The sequence below is a fragment of the Leopardus geoffroyi genome, chromosome B2 (genome assembly GCF_018350155.1).
Source record: "Leopardus geoffroyi isolate Oge1 chromosome B2, O.geoffroyi_Oge1_pat1.0, whole genome shotgun sequence".
Classification (NCBI taxonomy): domain Eukaryota; kingdom Metazoa; phylum Chordata; class Mammalia; order Carnivora; family Felidae; genus Leopardus; species Leopardus geoffroyi.
The window spans coordinates 62,363,396-62,387,604 of NC_059332.1; the positions used below are offsets into that span (position 1 = coordinate 62,363,396).

Sequence of the window (24,209 nt, forward strand, 5' to 3'; positions counted from 1 at the left end):
CTAATAACCTGTAATCACTAAATGGATTAACATCGTTCTGCTTATCCAAATATTGAAGCTGAGATCCTATTTCAGTTCAGCATCTTGACCTCCTTGATTTAAGTTATAACTAAATATAAATAGATAAATAAATAAATAAATAAATAAATAAATAAATAAAAAGAAAATAAGCAGTAGCATCTTAGAACAATAACTCTTCTAAAAGTTATATCCACATCTGGTTCTGGGATTTTTACTGATGGCTAATCAAGCTGAGATTATGAGATTATTAGGTGCCCATTACAGTGGGCACCTAATGAAACCAGTTATATGACATCTACACTTTAGACTCTATACTGTTTGTTTCTTCAGACTGAGATCAAATAATTATTCCTGACATCTAAGTGAATAATAATGGCCATGGAACATGGAGCTTGTCAATAGCACTTGCAGATTAATCCAAAATTATGGGATATAATTTCCATATTCCTTTGTCTTTACATATATTTTTGTATATATAGTTATGTATGAACAGTATTAAATTTATATATAGATATGCATAGTAATAAGTATTGTTGGGAAACTCTATAGATGACCTTCAACTAATTATGAATTTTGAAATATTTCAAGTGGTTTCTACAAATGTATATGCAAATAAAATACTTCAATAATATTTTCTGTACAATTTATGATTTAAATGAAATCATTTTTTTCTTGAAATTCCTTCATTCAATAAAATCCTAAGGAAACAGTAATGCAATTAGTTAATCAAAATGTCAGCTTATCTGTTCTTCATTGTGTTGCCACCCATCAAGAGAACTGTGCTAAGAATCCAAGAGCAAATCATGACTTTTACATTCTCAGGCATTCATCTTGGACTAAACTGAGAATTGAAATCTTGGCAGAGGTTGACTTACAGGTAGGTACAATCACTTGAAAATTTCACACATGATGTTCAATTTATCCTTAGCAAATACTTTTGCCCTGACGAAACAGAACATTTTATGCTTCTTTTTACAGGTAAGAACAATCCAACTGAGTGACTCAAAAGTGACTGAAGACTTCAATTCTCACTCCCAAACTTTTTTAAAGGAACATTGTTATACTAGAAAAATCTTTACAAAGACATTTGACTTATTTTGATACCTAGATAAATCAAGGCAGGATATTTTTTTACAGCCACAATAAAATCTGTAATGAATTGAGGGATGTTGTATATTCTATTTAATTCACTTAAATAACTATACTAGGTTGCTGCCTGGGAGATAAATATTTATAGGCTATTCTTAAATCTAATAACAACTTCAGAGAGCAAAAAGCATTTATGATGGATCTTAAATAAGGAAAGTTTAGACAATGATAAATGGGGTGAGGTGAGGGTGAAATACAATGGACAGGTTTCTAGAACAGCAAACAAGCTATGAAAAAAAACAAAAACTATAGAATTAGAAATCCAACATTATTTTTTATGGCAGTACTGGGAAAACAGTATGTTTCTTTGAGCAACATGTATCTTTGAAGAGCTTGGTTAAAACTTTAGTTTAAGATTAACCTACCAATGCTGATTTGGAATGAAATTTATCAGGAAAATTATAACTATAGCCTAGGCAAGAATCAATTAAGAAATATTGGAATTAAAAACATGTAAGAGGCATTATGAAAGTAGATTATTTATGATTTAGAACTTAGTAAACTTCCTGAATGGGAACTCAGTAGAACTTCCTGAATGGGAAAGAAGGAGTACAGATGACTTGAAGTTGGTGGCTAAGAGATTAGTAGCACCACAATGAAAAAATAGGATGAGTTAATGGTCTCAGGGAAAAAACAGTACATTTATGAACATGGTGAAATTAAGTTGCTCTGTGAAGTTGAAGGCTGCCAGAAAGCTGTGTCTTGAACAGAAGAAGAGAAAAGGGAAGAGCTGATGAGGAAGGAGGCATAGAAGAAATCATAGAAATGGAAGAGTCAGGAATATGAAAAATGACAATGAGGAAGCCAAGAGTAAACTTAGGTGGAGGAGCTGAAGTACAGAGACCATGAAGATATGGATGATGTTCCAGAGCAGAAAACCTGAGAAAATGTCCCTGTACTAATGAAAGTGTTCTCTCTCTGTGCTGTCCAATATGATGACCAGCAAGCACATATGATTATTGAGGAGCCTAATCTTGCTTAATTTTAATAAACTTAAATTTGTATAGTCATATGTGGCTGGTGGCTACTGAATGGATAAGTACCATTATAGAGACTTAAAACATTTGTCTTGCTACAGTCACTTTTCCACTCAGCCACCAAGTGACATTCCTGAAATATAAATTAGAACATGTCCTTCCCCTGCTTAAAATTCTCCAGTGGCCCTTCAGTGTCTGGGAGTAACATCCAAACTACTGAATCATGGCTGAAGAAGGTGTCTCCAATTTCACTGTCCCTGACCAAAGCCCTAGCCACAACAGCCAAGTTCCCCAAATAGGCTGATGATTTTCCAGGTCAAGGCCTTTGTCCTTGTTTCTCCAATGCTTCATGCTATTTCCTTCTGCTTTTTACAGTACCCACTTCCTTTTGGTCTTTCACGTCTCCATTCAACTGTCATTCCTCAGAGAGGTCTTCCTTGAGCTCCTTATCTACGTTAGCCAGATTGCCCCTATTATTTTCCAACCTAACACTCAATTTACTCTTTTTATGCCACTGATCATAATTTGTACTCATTTATTTATTTGTTCCCTCAGCCTCCCTGCTGGATTGTAAATTTCCAAAGGGCAGGGATCATGTGTCTTATAGTTCCTAAACCTATCAGAGTGCCTGGCATATAGTATGTGTGCAGTAATTACTGGTTAAGTATTGATAAAATATCAAAACAAAACAAAACAAAGACTGCCTGATGATGAAAGAATATGTGATTACTAAACAGAAGTTTCCATAAATAATTTTTTGTTGTTAAATGAATACATTTCAGTGAATACTCAGCAAAGTTTGCACAGATGGGTAAAATATATACCTTGAAAAGTCCACTTAAGCAGAAGAAATTAAACTAATATCAGTTGAAAAATACAGTATTTAATGGGGAAGGAATTTGCATAACTTTTAAAGCCTCAAGTCTAGAATTCCTAGCCTCTCTAGTTCTTTTTTTTTCCAATATATGAAATTTATTGTCAAATTGGTTTCCATATAACACCCAGTGCTCATCCCAAAAGGTGCCCTCCTCAATACCCATCACCCACCCTCTCCTCCCTCCCACCCCCCACTAACCCTCAGTTTGTTCTCAGTTTAGCCTCTCTAGTTCTACCCAGCTTCTTCCTACCCTAGGGGAAGATTGTGTTTCTTAGCTACTCCTCTAATGCCTGCTTCTGATGTATCCTTTGAACTTTTATGACCCTTGAAAGCACCGGAAACTTTTTGTTCAGGGTATTTTCTGGAGTTTTCAATAATAATGGAAGGTTGACACTACTGTTATTAACTATGTAGAAAACAAAATAAAATAAAACCTGTGATTCTCAAACTGGCAGTTTATTAAAGAAAATGAAAGGATCTGTTATTGCTTGAAAATTCTTGAGAAATAAGGGCAATTCATCACCCAGGAAAACAGTTGTGTACTTTCATTGTATGAGTGAAATAAAGCAGCTGGCCTGTTGAACTGCTTCCATTAGTTAAGTAACCAGGAAATAATGCTTTCAATAAAATTTTATTTCACTAGGAATGAAACTGATGGTGCAACATTTTTAAATTTTTAAAATAAAAGACCTATGTCTAAGCTATGTCTTTTAAAAGTTAAACCTAAAAAGAATTACATATACAAAAATCAGTATTTTTCCTTAGATTTAAAATGAGGGCTCCTGTCTATTGACAATGAAAAACCAAAACCCTATCTCCAGGGTAACCAGGCGATTGTTTTTTCAGTGTTATGCTTCCATTCAACTGTTATCAATGTCTTAAAAATAAAAATTGAAAAAAGCAGAAAGAAAAGAAAAGAAAAAGGAAAGTGAAGAAAGGAAGAAAGAACATAGTATAAATAAATAGCTTGTATGAAATGGGCAACTTTTTACCTCCAAAGTATGAGTTGAATAAATGCTTAATCTATTTCCAAATATAAGTTAAAAATTAAATTCCATGTATTTAATTTTTTATGCTAATGTATAGTCTTTATGAATATTAAGGCTCTGGGAAATAAAGATGGATTCTAAGAATAGATTCTAACTTTAACTTTATTTGAATACTTTTAGATCTTCCTTCATCTGAGACTTAGTCCCATATCCAAATGGGTGACTACAGGAATCAGTTAGAAAAGCATAAAATTTATTAAATGGGTACAGATAATATAAATATAGATAACATATGTATTTTAATGGTATTTTAATAATATAAAATTAAGCTTTGATTATTAAAACATATAGTCCTTAAAGTTGTCCCCAAATTGTAGATAATCTTATGAATAATCGTATAAAATATCTTTTCTTTTGAAATATTTTTTCTAATTCCTTCATCTTCTTATTGAGTTAATACAGTCACCCCTTGACCCTTTACTTCGCAGGCTGTGTCTTTTAAATTAGAAAATCATAAAACTTCCCCACATGGAAATACTGAACTTTCTGGCTAAAGTCCCAAATTAAGGAGTGAAAGGAAAATGGGTCTTTGTTTTAGCAATATTAATGATAACGTGGGGCATAAAAATGGGACATTTTGTTTGAGCTATGGAAGGTTTTCCTGATATAAACGTGGTATTTCCAGAATGTCTATTCTGGGAAAGGATTCTCATATTATGTGAGTTACAAAGTTCATATCATTAATATGTTGCTAAACTATGCTTCCTAAGGTAGAGAATTTGAGAAGACTCTCAAATGGTGAAAATTACAGCATGAGTCCTCAAAAGACTATGTGTTTCCTTTATTTGCTTCCCTTGCCCAAAGGGAGATGTTAGAAAGTAGATAATTACCTTGTGAACTCATGTTGTATACACAGACGGATTGGTTAGTATGAAAAGAAATTGCATTAATGGCCTGTGAAATGCAGATGAAGTAATTATTTAGATAGCTCCGTCAAAACACTAACTCATTCTGATCTCAAAAATTTAAATGAGTCGAAGGAACATGTGGTGTGCCCCAGTAATTTTGACATAAACATTTCACTTCAAATCATAAGAGTTAAGATACAAGCTTAATTTGTTACTTCAAATAACTATTAATCCACTTGCTATGTGAATTAACATATTTTTTATGTCAGTATTCCATGTGTGTAATCAGACAAAATTCCGTTTATCATTTGGTAATTCCTAACCAACTTTATGTTATGAAAAGCATCACTTTTGGAAAAAACAAAAACAAAAACCTCATTGATGTCAAAATCAAGTTCTCCTAGCTAAAAGGAGTTAGTGGAAAAAATAATTGGAGTGGTATTATATATATATGTGTGTGTGTGTGTGTGTGTGTATATATATATATATATATATATATATATATATATATATACGAAAAAATAATTGGGGTGGTATTATATATGTGTTGTGTGTGTGTGTATATATATATATATATATGATATAAAGAGTCAGAGTAATAATTTATACAAACAAAATACATGATTATTTTTTATGAAAAGAAATTGTGAACCTGAGGGCAAAAGGAAAAACTATATATATATATATATATATATATATATATATATATTTAAACATAGGAAACAAAAATTCTGGAAGGCTTTCTCTTCTGCAACAGATCATAGTCATTAGTATGATCCTTCCCCAAATATTACTCTACTTTGGCATTCCCTTTTTCCAGAGTTCAGAAAATATTCTATTGGCTTCACAATCTGCTGAATCTGATAAGTCTGATTATTTTCTAAGTTCAATGTTGTGCAGACTACATTTCCGGAAGTGTTGAAACAAGTCACACTGTCTTGAAATACAATGTCTTTTACATTTGCATTTTCCTTTGTGTACATTTTGCATGTCTTGTGGAATGTGTACTCACTGTGCAGAATTTTGAAAATTTTTTTGATGCTTAAGAAGATATAATTCTGAGTATGGGGTTCTAGAATGCAACCAAGAGGGTAAAATTGAACAAATTGGTCTGTGCACCACTCTACAGCTCTGTTGTGTATTCTGTCGGAGGGGAGGTTGTATGCTCTTACTTAAGAAGAATAAACTGATTCTCCCTCACGTGAAAATATTTCATATTTTAAAACATGGTCATAAAGAATCTCTCTGTCTTGAAATTTGATATTGATAAAAGATTAATATATTTACACTGTACATCTGTTATTCAGATTAATGCTTCCCAGTGTTTTCTGGTGATTAGAGCCACCAAGAAATTTGTTAAAAATACAAAAAAACATCACGACCCACAGCAGATCAATGAAATCTAAATGCCTAGGGGTGGGGGGACCTGGGAATTTAAGTGATATCATTTTTCTGTTGAATGGTCATTAACTTATATATATGTGTGTGTATATATATGTATATATGTGTGTGTATATATATATATATGTATACACACACACACATATATGTATGTATATATATATTTAAGTGTTTATTTTTGAGACAGAGAGAGATAGAGCATGAATGGGGGAGGGTCAGAGAGAGAGGGAGACACAGAATCCGAAACAGGCTCCAGGCTCTAAGCTGTCAGCACAGAGCCTGATATGGGGCTCAAACTCATGAACCACGAGTCAAAAGTTGGACACTTAACTGACTGAGCCACCCAGACAACCCCTCAATTTATATATTTTTGAAGAAACAGTTTATGTTAGTAACAGATCTCATCTGCACTAGTAGACAAGAAAAGGATATAAAGTATCAGAGTAATAATTTATACAAACAAAATACATGATTATTAGTTATTAAAAGAAATTATGGACCTGAGGGCAAGAGGCAGAACAAATTGCGATGTTGTATCTTTTTGTGGACAACAATTCCATATGAAGAACTTAAAGTTCTGACATAAGGACAATAGTCAAAAACAAAGTTAGTACAATCTTTTTGTGGATTTAAAAGATTAATGGAACTGGAAGCTTCCTTTAAGAGGAACATATACAATTAATGATGAACAGGTGAAGGGTAGGTATTCAAGTACAAGTAATGCTTGAAAGTTATACTTCTCTTATAACATGTTGACCTGACAGCTAATAATCACATACAGTTTTTTAAAAATATATAAAAGAATTGGAGAGTTTATAATAGTTTCTGAATGTCCTCTATGTCCTGATACATACTATGCAGAGGGAAGACCAGATGAAAAATTCCAAATTACCTTGGGACAGAGAGTGCCATGAAAGGATGTGATAATTTCTGTTTTCCCTGATTATCCTACAGTTGTTCTTAGCTAGTAAAAAAAAAAAAAAAAGAGAGAGAGAGAGAGAGAGACAGAGACAGAAATAACTATTTTTTAATGAAAATTTTAAAGTAATGTAGTAAGCAGAAAATATTGAGAAGAATTTTGCTTTAGCCAAGAAGCAGTTCTTCTCTTTTTAATTGACTATAACTTCTCCAAACTATTACCTTACTGCCTTAATTAATCATACTTGCAAAGATAAAATCTCATAGGTGTGTGAGTTTCATAGACACAACCCTGTTTCATGCATAGCAAACACAAAGTATGTGGGAAAGGAGAAATTCATTTAAGAGGAATCAGGATGGAGATGGGGATTTAAGAATTTTAAAGGGAAGTGATATTTAAAATTGTCACCTCATCCAATTTTATCATCAGACATAAAAATTCCTGTCTATTGGCTAGGCACCTTGGTTCTTGTCACCCTCAATAACATTCTTGCTAAGGAAACTGATTTCTAACACTTGATTTATGGGATCAGAACCTATAGCTTTAAACAAACAAAGCAAAACACTACTTCTGTTATCTGAAAATCAGTAAATCTCTTGGTCTCCTGGCCACACCCAACAACCACTCCAGGAAGCTCTTTTATGTTACAAGATCAGCCTTAGATTTTTCCCCCCAGTTTTATTGAAGTATTAGATTTTAATCTTAGCCCTGCTTTACCTATGCTAAGACACCTTTAGCCATAAGCCAACCAATTGATCTAAATTGGTGTGTGGAGCTAGTGGGAGGGTGGTTATATCCTGGGAAAAGGATTGCAGAAAGAAGAGATGGAGATAATTTTATTGTGAAACAACACTTCAGATTTAATAGGTCTACTGCAAGAAATGTAAAGAAATACATTGTAGCAAAACTGCAGAGTATTTGCTTTCTTCAGACAGAAGTTATTTCTGGCACTATTTTAAAAGTGGAAATAGAGCATGACTCCTCACCTCTTAGATGCAGACTGTACATAATGAATTCCTGCCAAAGAATACACCATGGACAGAGGAAAACATAAACTTACTGTGGAGAAACCAGTGAAACACTACCTCAGACAGGTGATCAAGGTCAACAACAACAAGTTGGTAACATCTACCCTTGATATGATGTGATGAGAAAGGCTTTTACCTCTATGACCTTCCTTCTCAAATTCCACAACTCCAGTCTAATAATAAAGAAAATAGCAGGTAAACTCCAACTGAGGGACATTCTACAAAAGACCTAACCACTACTCTTCACAACTGTTAATCTCATCAAAAAAGGAAATTCTTACAAACTATTACAGCCAAGAGGAGCCTTAGGAGACATGGTGACTAAGTCTAAGGTGGTATCCTGGCTGGGATTCTAGAACAGAAAAAGACATTAAAATCTAAGGAAATCTGAAAGATATGGACTTTGGCTACTAATAATGTAACAGCATTGGTTCATTAGTGGTGACAAATGTAGCATAGTAAATTGAAAAAAAAAATTTAGGTTTTTCATTTTAATTCCAGTATAGTTAGCATTCAGTGGTATATACATTGTTATATACAATGTTATATTTGTACAATATAATGATGCAACAATTCTATAATTACTCAGTGCTTATCATAGTAAGTGTATTCTTTAATCCCCATCACCTATTTCACCTATCCCTTTAACCACCTCTCCTCTGGTAACCATCAGTTTGTTCTCAGATTCTGTTTCTGGTTTGTCTCTCTCTCTCTCTCTCTCTCTCTCTCTCTTTTCTTTGTTTTGCTACTTAAATTCCACATGAGTGAAATCATATTGTATTTGTCTTTCTTTGACAGACTTATTTCGCTTAGCATCATACTGTCAAGCTCCATCCATGTTGTTGCAAATGAAGGATTTCATTCTTTTTTATGGCTGAATAATATTCCATATATCCATCACTCCTTTATCCATTCATCTATTGATGGACCCTTGGGCTGCTTCCATAATTTGGCTATTGTAAATAATGCTGCAATAGACACAGGGACACATATGTACTTTCAAATCAGTGTTTTTATATTCTTTGGGTAAATACCCAGTAGTGTGATTACTGGATAATAGGATAGTTCTATTTTTAGTATTTTGAGGAACCTCCATACCGTTTTCCACAGTGACTGCACCAGTTTGCATTCCTGTCAGCAGTATACGAGGGTTCTTTTTCTCTACATCTTTGCCAACACTTGTTTCTTGTGTTTTTGATTTTAGCCATTTTGACAGTTGTGAGGTGATATCTCATTGTAGCTTTGATTTGTATTTCCCTGATGATAAGTGTTGTTAAACATCTTTTCATGTGTCTGTTGGCCACCTGTAAGTCTTCTTTGGAGAAATGTCTGTTCATGTCTTCTGCCCATTTTTAATTGGATTATTTGTTTTTTAGGTGTTGAGTTGTATACGTTCTTTATATATTTTGGATACTGACCCTTTATCAGCTATGTCATTTGCAAATATCTTCTCCTATTCAGTAAGTTGTCTTTCAGTTTTGTTGTTTTTTCCTTTGCTGTGCAGAAGCTGTTTATCTTGATGTAGTCCGTATAGTTTATTTTTGCTTTTGTTTCTCTTGCCTCAAGAGATGTATCTAGAAAGATGTTGCTACAGCCAATTTCGAAAAATTACTGACTGTGTTCTCTTCCAGGATTTTTATGCTTTCAGGTCTCACATTTATGTCTTTAATACATTTTGAGATTATTTTTGTGTATGGTGTATGAAATTGTCCAGCTTAGGAAACTGAGTGTGGGGTATGTGGAAACTCTAAGTGCTAATTGTCCAACTTTTCTGTAAATCCAAGACTAAAATAAAAAGTTTATTTTTTAAAAACTAGTGCACACCTACCTACAACTTGATATTAAAAACTTTTTGAAAAAAAATTGACAGATGAAACTATTCCTTAGTTAAAGCTTCTGCCATTCTTATATAATTATGATGATATTTATATACCAAACTGTAGGCTAAATTGAATACAAGTTTAAATATAAAAAAAATAAATATAGCAATAATAAGACTAAATATGACTCAGCTAAGTATTTTTCTAAGGTTTAATGTGTCAGAAAGAAAAAATATTTATAAATTTTAGTATATAAATGTCTTTTAAACCTTTGCCTAAACAATGGGAAACATTATATAACACAATTAAAACATATATATATATATATATATATATATATATATATATATATATATAAAGAAGTCCAATGAAATAATATTTTTAAATGTTTTTAAATGTTTATTTATATTTGAGAAAGATAGGGAGGGGCAGAGAGAGACTGAGACAGAATCTGAAGTAGGCTCCTGGCTCTGAGCTGTCAGCACAAAGCCCGTAATGGGGCTTGAACCTCCAGCCATGAGATCATGACCTGAGCTGATGTCAGATGCTTAACTGACTGAGCCACCCAGGAGCCCTGAATTAATATTTTAAAATCAAGAGTTCAACAGATAACTAAGAATAACATATATATATATATATATATATATATATATATATATGTGTGTGTGTGTGTGTGTGTTATATGAAATATATATGAAATATATATATATTTCATGTGTTATTATATATATGATATATATCATGTGTTTTATGTATATATATATAAATTTAAAAATGTATATAATTAATAAGATGGCAATGAAGTAAATGTACTCACATATTATTGGTACCAGTGAAAAAAATTAAATAGCAGTGTGAAAATAATAACTAAAAGTCATAATAATAATAATAATAATAATTTTTATCTTATTATCCAGTTTTTGAGAATTGTCTAAAGTGTATTTCTTATCCCTGCATAACCAGAAGTGCAGGTTTACAGAGTTTCATTGCTTGTGTCTAAATGTTTGGCTAGATTGTCAGGGACTTGGGAAAGACATGATGGGAAAATTGGTCAAAAGAGGGTCTGCATAAGACATATTTGGATAGACTTCTCCAGATAGGCAACTAGTTTGAAGATACGGTAAAACCTTGGATCATGAGTAACTTGTTCTGCGAGTGTTCTGCAAGATGAGCAAACATTTCTAATACATTTTAAGTTGGTAAGAGAGTGATGTCTTGCAGTACGAATAGTACCTGATGCCGGACTTGTGTCACATGATCACAAATGAGTCAGTGTTCATGAAATTCACTTTGATATACAAGTGCTTTGGATTACAAGCATGTTTCTGGAATGAATTATGCTTGCAAACCAAGGTTTTACTGTATTTGTATCTCATTTGAATACTCACTAAAGGGTGACTTCAACAGAGAAGGATTTTAATAAACAAGAAGATAGGATGACTCATTCTATGGGATTCAGTCAGTTTCTTTCCCCCACCAGCCACTCCTATCGTTGCCTAATGGGCTCATGAACAAAATGACCATGGTGACAAGGATAGAGGTTATGCATGGGCTCAGTAAATGAACTTCTAACTCATAGACAACAATCTGGCTACTTCCAATGCTGAATGTCCAGTCTACTAGCAATAGAGCCTAACACTGTGTCTATGATGTGCCATTATTCTCTAAGAGATTGAACCAATTGTACTACTTCCATTATGGAAAGGACAGTACTTATTCTAACTAAAATAGATACTTATTCTGGATATGAGTTTCCCTTCCTTCCCTACAATGGTTCTGCCAAAACTATTATCTGTGGGTTTATACAATGTCTAATCCACTATAAAGAACATCACTTCTAACATAGGAATTTATTCCCCAGTAAATAGAGTATGTTGTTTTTACCATGCTCATGGAATTATTAGTCTATGCATCCTACATGCCCTAAGTCTGTATTAGTTATCTATTTCTGGATAACAAATTACCCTAAAACTTAGCAGCTTAAAATAACAAACATTTTTTTAAATTTTTTTAATCTTTATTTTTGAGAGAGATAGAGACAGAGTGCAAGCCGGGGAGGAAGAGTGAGAGAGGGAGATACAGAATCCAAAGCAAGCTCCAGGCTCTGAGCTGTCAGCATAGAGCCTGTTGTGGGGCTCAAACTTAAGAACCATGAGATCATGACATGGGTTGAAGTGAGATACTTACCTGACTGAGCCACCCAGGCTCAAATAACAAACATTTATTATGTCACTGTTTCTGGTGGTCAGAATGTGGCTCCCATCTTAGCTGGATGCCTGTGGTTCAAAGTCTCTCATGAGGTTGCATTTGGGTAGAACATAGTCTCATCTGAAGACTCATCTGGTGACGGTAGTGGGGAGGGTGGTTCTGCTTCCAGGCTTACTCATGTGGCTATTTGAAGACTTGGTTTATTACCACATGGGCCTCTCCATAGACCCTCAGGAAATGGTGGCTGGCTTCCTCCAGAGCAAGTGATCCATGAGAATGTGAGTGCACACTCAGTAGAAGAATCCATAGCCTTTTTCTATCCCAGTCTTGGAAGTGACATCCCTCTACATCTACCATAGTCTATTTGGAGGCATAAATCCAAGGGACTACACAGGGGTGTGAATGCCATGAGGTGGAGGTTATTGAGAGTCATTTTAGGTGCTGTTTGACACTCCAACTAAATAAAAATTTGTTAAAACTGTAGATATCATGTTTAGATCTCATGTTAAATGTTCATGTTACAATAAAGATTTTGAAAAGAGAGAAATATATTTTAAAAATATTCTTTTTATCATGACTTATAATACTGCTGTGAAATTTTAACAACTTAAATGCCAAGCAATTGAGCAACAAATTAATACATTAAAGTACAAGTTTAAAAAAAAAACATACTTAAATAATCATGTACACTGCATAGTATAATGGAAGACTTATAAAATGATCTTAAACAGCAAAGCAGAAAACAAAATTATCCAAATATATGTAAGGACAAAGCTTGGAAAGGAAGTCACAAAAGCAAAACAAGGGACACTTGACTGGCTCAGTAGGTAGAGCAAGATATTCTTAATCTCACTGTCATGAGTTCAAGCCCCACATTGGGCATAGAGCCTACATAAAAAAAAAAATTCAAAACAATATGTCAAGTTAGATTAGTAATATTATGGTTAAGGGTTAAGGGTTTTGTTTTTCAAAAAATGGTTAATATTGTTAAAGATATTTTACATATTTTAAATGAGAGAAATTATACTATATTGGTAATGTTTGTGTTAATTTTTTTACTTTTTATCTGTAAGAAACATTATTTATAATATATAAATTCATGTTAGGAAGTGTTTTAAAATATGCATGACTCAGAGTATGGATGACTCACTGCAAATCTTTTATCATTCATGGCATTAGGTTTCTAGTAACATCATTCTGGTGTGTATAGAATCCACAGTTTTGTACCATGTGTTTTCTTATCTATATTCTGAAACCAGCCTACACATAATTAGGCATTATTCATACTTCCAGCTCTTATTTAAAATGACAGGTACAGCCATACATATTTTATTATTTTATCCACTGAAGACTATGTCTATTATCCCACCAAAAAATGTACTAACAGAAAGTGGGTTTGTTCCTTGCAACCTTTCGAGGACACTAAACCAAACCATCTGTAGTAATGTTTTTTTTCTGCTTGGGAAATGATTGTTAACATATGGCAGTGTCAAATGACTTTAATTTATCTTTCATTAAGCAAGAAACAGCATGTCATCTCTTCAGTAGCCTGGAGATCGTTTGCCTTTTTCATTATGAATCACTAATCAAAAGTATTGCCCACTACTTTTCCCCATATGATACCAGAAATTTTCAGAAATTCAGACTCGAAAGAAATAGCCACATCATTCCCAAAGCCAGGGGAGTGTTGTGCAGGTGAAGAGTGAATTTTCACAGTGGTCTCTTACTATGCGAATCCCTCTGTTGGTCACAGTTCCCTAATATTCATCTTTTAAATAATCAGCTTACTATAGGTGCTAGCAAAACCACAGCCACCTCATTTACAACTGCCTGTAAGAGACAGAGTCTTCTATGATATTTACTTGGACTTATAAGGATTAGGACCTTTCTGAATTTTCCTGTACTTGACTGATATTTTTTTGTAATCCACTGACTTTTACAAAAACTGTTCAGTGCCAATTTTTACATTTTTATTAACCTAGATGATACATGAATACACCCACGTTCATTGTAAAAATCTCAAAAGAGTACAAGAGTACATACTTTTCTACTTCCCCCATCACGCTTTCCTACAAAGAGATAGCTGATATTAACAGTTGGTTGATGTGATTCTTCTGAGACATTTCTCTGTGTGTGCATCCACAGAGACCTACAGACACAAACACACCCACCCACCCACCCCCCCACACACACACTTTTAAATGAAGATCTGAATAACTGGAATCCGCTGTAAGTTATCTGACACTTTATTCACGTGACAATGTGCCTTCGAGTTCCTTCCAAGCCAATAAATACATAAATCTGCTTCTTACTTTATTTCTTGCAAAATATTGTGTATTTTGTCTGTATCCTAGTTTATTTAGTTCTTGCTTATTGATAAACATTTAAGGTGTTTCCTTGGAAATACTTTCAACCATGGACATCCAGAGACCCTCTGTTTTGACATCCTGTTTTTCACATCTCTCCCTGTTTAAAATACTGAAACTAATCCCCAATGTCATTCCTTCTCCAAACACCTAACCTAATGAAGTTTTATTGTGATTTCTATCACTTCAGCAGTGTTAGGACTATTATGAATGTCAATCTTTCTTCCCTCTCAATTTAAAGTGAGGCATGTTTATAAAACTGATGATGTTACGTGGGAACTGAATTTTTCTCCATTTATAAAGATGGATATGACCACTGTTTTTAGACTACCAATATGAGACACCTCATATTAATGCCATCATAATGAAGAAAATGAATGTTTAGGTCATTGAGACTGTCTCTCATATTTTATATTATCTGGCCAATGTGTAGTGTCATTATGCAAGAATTATATCTTTATTAATAGTCCCAAATAGGTCCAAAATATTGTTGTGGTTTATTAGAACTCTATTCCTAAAGATAAAAAAAAACCCAAACATTTAGGATACATATATAGGGTTTTGTAGTTAGTCTCTGGATTTACTTTGTTAATGCTACTCTTATCCTTTCTCCAGCTCATGTGAACTCCACAAAGCCTGTTCTGAGATTGTAGCTTTAAGAGTAATTAATAAGTTAACCCTGTTCCTCACTATATGACATCTCTCCATTTCCTGTCCATAAGAATTGAGCAAAAACACTCTGTATTGTAGACTAAAACTATAAGGCTATTTGTGAATAGATGTATTTTGCAGCAAAATAGGCCGTGATCTCTTTTAATCACAATGGCATTGAGAACTCTAGCAGGCTTCCCTTTCTGCTTGGTTGGCCAAGCAGACAATTACAGGTGTCCCACTTCAGAGACTACCTGCTGCAGGCTGGTCCATGACCTCCATCTTCAACCTCATCATTCCACAGCACTGAGCAGAAATCGTGATCACCCCCATGTCTCCTTGCTTCACAGCAGTTCTTTGATTGTCTTCAGACTGTAAATGAGTTTTGCAAATTAGGTTAAAAAGTTTCCCAAATATTCAAACTCTAGTCTCCCCTCTGGCTATTGTCCCAATTTACTCCTTTCTTTTCAGCTACAGAATGAATGAACTTGACCACAGCCTCCTTAAATACATGAATTTAGTTTCCCTCCCTGTATTTTAGAGAAACTGCTAAACACCATTTTTTAAAAATGCTCCCTTCCTGATTTTTAGAAATATTACATACTCATTGTGGGTAGCCTACAAAAGACAATGAATTATAAAGACACACAAAAATTATTTATAATCTCACAAAAATAAACTGTGGGCCTGTGTTTTTTTCTTTTTAGTTTTTTCTTCTTTTATTGTGCTTCTAAATGTAGCAAGAATATTTGCCTTTGCCATTAAGATTTCTTTGAAAATAGTTTTCAAGTGTTGCATTAATTTCATTAGTTACTAGTTCTTTAATTTTTAATTGTTTGTTATTACAGGTGACTCTGTAATAAACATTTGGTTATACATGTTTGATCACGTCTCTACTATTTTTAATCAGATATATTCAGGAAAGAATTGCCAAGTCAAAGAATATTGACAATTGTAAAGTTCCTAGTAAAAGTTGTCAAAATGCTAAAAGCAAAGTTTTGAGATAGTTTAGATTCCAATAGCATTCTTTGAGCACTCATTTCATTATGCTCTCAAAAGTATTGTCTAACGTTTAACTTTTGCTAATCTAGTAGATTAAAATAATTCTTTTCATTGTAGTTCATCTTTTTTGGGTTGCTAGTGGAGTGAGTCTGTTTACTAGTTATTATCATTTTTTTGGTCTGTTAATTGTGTGCACAGGTAACATTGCCATACATATCTTCTGTTCTTTTTCAATCTTAGATTATATTTATGATGTTTGTGATACGTGAAATCTTGTACTGCATACAGTACATCTCTCACAGTAAAGCCTATCGCATCTGTGAATATTTGCCTGTGTTATCACCATCTCTTTCTCTCCATCTCTTTTTCCTTCCTCTTTCCTTCACTCCGTTCGTCCTCTTCCTGCCACTTCACTGTGAGACATTAGGCAAGTTTTTCATCTTTCTAGACTTCAAAGGAACATAAAAAGTAAACAAAGGATAATTGTAAGGAGTAAATAAGATAATAATTTGATGCACTAGGCACAGTGTCTGACATATTCAATAATTCTGATTAAGATTTGTAGTTTTGCTTCAAATGGCTTTTGAATATTTAGTGTTAAATTAATTGTTTCACACTTTGTTTTTAGTATGCTTTTAAAAATTATAATTTACTGTTGATGTCACAAACCATTAATGTAAGTACTTTTTATCACATATTCAGGCATAATGAACTCTTATTAATTCCACCAGTTATAAAATTGGTCTTTCTAGCTAAATAATTCTGTTGTCTACAAATACGGACAATTTGTTTCTTTTCCCATTATCATCTGTTGTATAAATGCTTTGGGTCTAACTGTATTGAATCTACTTCCAAACCAGTATGAAATAATTATTGTTTTTATGAGCATCCTTGTTTTGTACTTTTACTTATGAGGATATCTGTAGAGTTTCATTACCAAGTATGATAAGACTATTGATTGAGACTTGTTTTTCCTAATTATATTAAGGATTACTAGTTTTAAAATAATTTTAATTAGGAAAAGTTGGCAAATTTAGTGCTTCTCCTGTTCTATTAAAATGTATTTTTCTCAAAAACTTCCTGATATTAATACATATTTAACTCCTCAAATACCCTACTTAGTTGTGAGAGATATTTTTTTCCTTTCATGCACTATTAATTTTTATTTAGGATTGTCATATTGTTAGTATTTAATTTAGGATTGTCATATAAATTGTTTTGCTTCATGGTTTTTAATTTTAACCATTTTTGTCATTATTTTGCTATCCCTGGGTTTTCCCAATTTTATAAAACAAATTAGATAGATTTTCATCATTTTCAAGTCCTAGAACATTTTGTATGTATCAGAAAATAAGTTAGTTATAAAAGTTTAAGAGTAAACCTCAACCCAATGTATATGAATATGGTCCTTATTTGCATATTGTTCTTAAACAACTTTTTTGTGTTCTTGGTTTCTTGGACAACCAAATTTCTCCTGCTTCTTAAATTATTATTTTTTTCTGAAAATTGTTAATTTCAAATAAATCCTAATAATATTTGTAAATAAAATACTACTCTCTTTAATATTAAATCAATGAATTATGTAGTTATTTATTGTCCTTTGAATTTTACATGTATTTTTATTTCCTCGTTGGGTTTGGTAGAGTCTCAAACAGACACATGTATTGGATTTACCAATCAATGATCAATTCTAAGGCTTTTCTGTTTCTAATCAATTTACTTTATTTTTATCTTTTTGGAAATCATTTGTTTCTTGTGGGTCAGCAATGACTACCTAATCTCCAAATCTCCTGACCTGAATCCCCAAAAGCATTCCCTCTATTCATTGAATGTTTTCAGCTGGATTTCTCTGATGAAACACTCTCCCGAAATACTCCTAGTTTTTCTGGCTACTTTGTTTCTCTTCATCTTACTTCAAAGTTCTGCTTTCCTCTTCCCACCCCAATTTGTGGGCTTTCTCCAAAAGCAGCTCATGGTCCTCATTTACCTTGTAAACCTCACCTAAATTTCTATCACAGTAAAAAGTCGGTAAAACTGTGTCCTCATATCCACTTTCTCAGCCTGTCTGCTAACATTTCCATTAAGAAGTTTCACTCTCACCTTCAACTCAAAGCAGAGCCATAAACTTTTCATAAGTAATTCCATTTGTGACTTGTTGATTGATGACAGAGTGTAACATTTCTGTTGCTTCTAAATCTCTTTATCTTTAAATCCTGAAGGTTTCCAAATCCTTATCCCCTTTCCTTAGCTGCAGATACTAATCCACTCCTGTATTTGCAGTTGACATGGGCTCATAAAAGCATTTCCCACTGCTGCTCTCTCCTCTTTATCTGACAGCACCTGAACTAGCAAGCAAGCCTGGTGATTTAAATGAATGTCCGATCAGGAAATGTTTTATTTTCCCCTAAATTTACCAGTGATTCCCTAAGAACCTCCTCTTTTTCTTCTTTTGGAAAAAAAATTGTCAATATTCTTACCTTGGGATGACTCTCAATGGTCAAAGTTGCCTTTCTGTCGCTAGGAGACATTGGAGATTTTAATTCAGTAAATTTGTCCTCAACAGTGAAATCTTTGCACTAGTTAACTCGTGGCACAAGTTCTCAAGGGGGCATCATAACATATTATGACATATGCCACTCCCCCCAAATGAGTCTAAAACAGAAAACACTGGTAGTAAGAATTTTTTGGTAGTAGAGTAAGGATACACATATTTTTTTCTGTAATGAGTTTGAATTACTTTTATATGGGTGAAGGATACCCTACCTTTCTGCATTTACTTTTAGTATTGTAAAAGAGAGAACATTGGCTTTGAACACAGACATACCTAATTTTCAATTTCAGCTTTTTTATTTCTAGTGTAACTGGATATTTTTACATTATCCTTCATTTCCTCACCTCTCCATAGGATGATGAAGTAAGAATTTTTATTTCACACATAAATAAATGAGGTAGCGGATTTCTTCTACCAAAGGGTAGTGACACAGTAGGTGCTGAAGAAATGTTGGTATCCTTACTTAAGCACAAAAGAAAGGATTTATTGACATACATGAGATTCTGAGTTGAAGTTCATAAGATCACTTTATGTTAATTCTGTTAATGTATTTGTTCATATCACTTACTGGCTGGTCTCAGGGTGGGATTTAAATGCTTTTCCACGTAATCTTCTGCTTAAAGCCTGGAGATTGTTTTTTATAGAATCAGTGTGAGATTTGGAAGGCAAAACCTGGGGTCAAGAGAGAGCAAACCTGTCTTTGTTTAGATGTCTAAGTCACTAAATATAGTGAGACACTGTGGATGCTAACATAGGATCTCTCCATCCATAAGGGGGGCTGCAAAAGAAGGAGATTTAAAACTTAAAATGTTCATTCAGTAGAGTTATCAAAACTGATTCAGCAATGTCAAAAAAGTTATGAGAGAACTGATGGAGCATTTCTACTTAATCTGGACATTTAACTTCACTAATTTCAATGGTGTTTGCAAAAAAGGAAAGGTTTATGGCTAGTAATTACTTTTTTAGCTGGTGATCTCTTTTCATTTGCAAATTATTTCTGGGAAAGTTTGAACATTGGCTTTTTGGAAGATGACTTTATTTGCTACACAAAGGTCATTCTTAAATGTCAAACATCATTTGGTAGTTGTTCGTGTTTCATTTTTTAATGTTTGCAAGGATATTTTTTCCAGGCTTGTTTTTGAGGTCAACCTAGTGTTTTGAGGTAGTGGGAAATTCTGGTTCTCTGAAATCATAGGGTTTGAGGAAAACATAGAGCACTGTTACACAGACAAATTAAATTCTTGTGTGATTCAGTTGTGACCTTTATGAGTAATTAACAGATTGCTTGTCTGGTAAAGGAGTTCAGTTCTTTCTCAGCCATTTACTGAGAAGAATTGAGTACTGTTGTGAGAATTTTATCCTTTTATTAGAATTAGACTCAGAAAACCTTTACAGTCTATAGAGGACATGGAAATTCATGCCTTTTCGGTTTCAGTAACTTAAGGATTGAATATATAAATTTCTCTTAAGGATTGGATATATAAATATCCTCCAGAGTGAATCTAATGTGGCCTGGTACTCACACTTTTAAATCCTTCATTCAAAATATAAATGCATCTTCTTATTTATGCTCAATAAAGGAAATTTTAGTAGAAGCAAAATTAAAAAGACATCTGTTGCCAAGGGTGAAAACATCAGGGAAGAAGCAGTGTGATACATTACTCACCATTAACGTATTTCCATTATATCCAACCTCATTTAATGACCCTGTAAGATTTTGCTCTTTTTTAGAGCATCTTAGTATCAATTTGCATTGTGAGGCTCTTAATTTGGGATATTTTTCTTCCCATGGAGTATCAAGGAAAACCTACAAAGCAGTTGGAAGGGACTCGCAGCTGAGATTATAAAAACTGTGAGCATGTGTTAGTCTGGTTCTATATTCTACCATGGTTAACACCATAAAACCACATATTCCAATTTAGGGAAGTAAACCATGCAAAGTGCAAGGAGATAAAATTAATTTTAAAGTTGAAAAAGATTCTCGTGGTCCTATTAACTATATGGCCTTACATGTGAGAAAATGGTTTAAGCAACAATTAGATGTGATTTTTTTTGAGTCCCAGACCCAACACATCTTAGCTGTAAAATGATGGGCAAATGTCACAACCTCTTAAAACCTCATACTTTGTGTATCCAAAATGGGTCTAATAATAGAACCTAACTCATAAGAAAGATAGCACCTAATTATAGTGTCTAACTCATTGGAAAGAATTTTAGCAACATGACAGAATGAGCTGATATGAATGGATATCAGATCTGCTAAAAACTCATGAAAAGTCTGGATAAAATGTCAAGACAGAAAAATAAACCAAACTAAAAGAAAGAGAAATGTATAGGTGTCCATAAAAGACACCTGCAATGATAAAAAAGACAAAATATTAAAGGTGAGCTGTGGGATGTTAACTATTTTGCACAGTTATGAGTTCTAAATGGCTAAGAATTAGGATTTCAGTGCTACTTCATAGAGAGGAGAGTGTCCTTGGCCTGTGTAGGTTTGGGGAACTAAATCAATCCAACTACACAAAGCCTGGAGCCTCAAAGACTACCCTTTGTTTAAAAGGAGTTGTAGGGAAATTTCTCTCAATGGCTCTGGGAAGCAGTGGAAAGGAAGCTTGCCTTCATTCAGAAGGTAAAAATGAATCCTCCCCACCCCCCCCCCAAAAAAAAGAAACAAATACTAGCATATACCACGTGGGGGTAAGGTATGAATTTATACATTTATATATTTTTGATGTAGCAACCGAAAACCCAGAAAGTTACTGCTATGGAAGGGCATTTTTACACTGAGGCCTGATAGCAGTTTCACAGCGGGGAAAGTACTATGCAAGATGAACCCTCCATAGAAATAAGATGAAATAAAATAAAACAAAATGAACTATCGGAGAAAACGAAGACTATGGAAGAGAATCTGTGTACACAACACAAGGAGCACACTAAGAGCTAGGGAAAAAAATAATCTTTAAGTAAATCGAAAAAGATATGTTTAAAGTGATTTTTAAAAAGAATAGAAATAATAAATAATAATAAAGAGTAAAGAAAAATAAAGAAAATAAATATAGAACAGCATGGAAGAAAATAAATTTGGAAAAACTAGAATTATCAAAAATAAAACGCAGTCACTAAAAAAATTCATTAGATTGCTTAGAGACTAACTTGGGCATGATCGAGGAAAATGCTTGTGAATTGAAAGATAAATCTGAGGAATGCAGTGGATAAGCTTAAGAACATGATGTCATTTAATAAAAATAATGTCTCCCCTTTCTCTCTTTCTCTTTTTCCTCTTTCTCCCTTCCAAAACATTTTTCAGTCACTTAACGAGGTACGATATACAGTGATGGGCAAGACAGACAAGACTGCTGTTCTTTTTTTAAAAATTTTTTTTAACATTCATTTATTTTTGAGACAGAGAGAGAGCATGAACAGGGGAGGGTCAGAGAAAGAGGGAGACACAGAATCTGAAACAGGCTCCAGGCTCTGAGCTGTCAGCACAGAGCCCGACGCGGGGCTCGAACTCACGGACCGCGAGATCATGACCTGAGCCGAAGTCGGACGCTTAACCGACTGAGCCACCCAGGCGCCCCAGGACTGCTGTTCTTATGAAGGTCACATTTTAGTGGATTTATGGATACTGTTATTAAACAAATAACAACAACAAAAATAAAACTGATATTGATATATCCTGTGCAGAGAATTAAAATCAGGCCTTAGAAAATAACTATATACATACTTTGTATGTGGTGCCTCTTGAAGAAAGTAAAAGTTTAGCTTAGATAAAGATGACAAGAATAAGTCAGCCATGCAAATATCAGAAGAGTTTCCCAGGTAAAGAAATCAATTAACGCAAAGAAGAAATGAGCCATGTGTTTTTAAGAAACTAAAAGAAGGCCAGTTTGGCTAGCATATAGTGAGTAATGGGGAGAAGGATATGAGATGATGCTGGAGATGTAGGCTGTGACCAATTGTACAGGGCTTTTCAAGAGCAAGGATAAAGAATATGAATTTCATTCTAAGAATTGGGGAAACATAAAAGGACTTTAAGAAGAGGATTTACGTAATGTGCTTTACCTTTTAAAGGATCTATCTGCTATGTGGAGAATGGATTGTAAGCAGGGGAAATGATGGGAGGGGTGGAGGGGTAGACACGTGGGAGACTCTGCAATGATCCAAGTGCCAGAGGTAGTGGGGTTTGGAGGAGAGTGGTGGGATAGAGAGAGAAAGACATTGACATATTTGGAACATGCTGTGGATGGAGATATGACAGAAGTTGAAAATTGAGACAATATGGGATTCAGGGAAAGAGAAGTATCATAGACTCTAGGATTCAGGGATAGATCCATGTACAAATTATCTCTACAATATTCATTAGTCACACAGCCACTGCTTAAGCATTTCCTGCGATCCAAAGTCTGGTATTTTGTATGGCTACTCATTCTTTTTATGCATCCCAACTTGCTAGAAGGCCCTTCCTATGGATTTGAGTTCTTAATAAGCAACATAGTAATTTATTTATAATTCTTCTGCCACATGACAAATTTCCAAATAATCAAAGAAAAGTACCATTTCTTCTTTTATCCAAGCTAAATATTCTCAGGCTTTTTTTAATTTAATAATAATCTATTTGTATGGCACTTATAACACTTGTAAGTCTATACTGAAGTTTGATTGTTTTAAGTTTTCCATAGCGTTCCTATTAGATCTGATTCTCTGAAGTGCCTTATCATTGGGCCCTCAAAATTTTATTTCCGAAATAAGCCTGACACGAAACTATAATTTTTGAGATCATTCACCTTCTGAGAACTCTTCTTTCCACATATTTTACTTTACCAGTGTCCCTCTTTTTACTTTTTATTATTATTTTTAGTGTTTATTTATTTTTGAGAGACAGAGAAAGAGAGAGAGGCAGAATGTGAGCAGGGGCGGGGGAAGGGCAAAGAGAGAGGAAGACAGAATCCAAAGCAGGCTCCAGACCCTGAGGTTTCAACACAGAGCCGCACGTGGGGCCAGAACTCACCAGCCATGAGACGATAACCTGAGCTGAAGTGGGATGCTTAACCAACTGAGCCACCCAGGCTCCCCAGTATTCCTCCTTTTAGAATAATGACAACCACAGCTAAGTGCTAAGTAGTCCAAAAGTTCTGAATTCCATGCTTTAAAAAACGCAACCAAAGCTTAAATTGGGATTTGTCACAACTGTTTTACTACATTGACTCATCAAACTTCATAGTCATCAAAAAACCCATATATCCATTTAAAATAACTTGTTAAGTCAGGTGTATCCCAGCTGGGAACATACACTCTGATACAAACTTCTGACAAAGGAATAATATATGGAATACATAGAT

The 24,209-nt window shown here is 33.9% G+C and overlaps 1 protein-coding gene and 1 long non-coding RNA gene across 5 annotated transcripts in view; one reads left to right on the forward strand and one right to left on the reverse strand.

The window, feature by feature from the left end:
• The window catches only part of ADGRB3 (adhesion G protein-coupled receptor B3), a 734,277-nt gene that overhangs the window by 262,818 nt on the left and 447,250 nt on the right, over positions 1-24,209 (forward strand). The window lies entirely within an intron of this gene.
• Positions 14,521-19,243, reverse strand: LOC123608573. Its single transcript, XR_006717311.1, has 2 exons — positions 18,794-19,243; positions 14,521-15,686 (listed from the first exon to the last, which is right to left on the reverse strand). It is a non-coding gene; the product is annotated as an uncharacterized LOC123608573 (long non-coding RNA).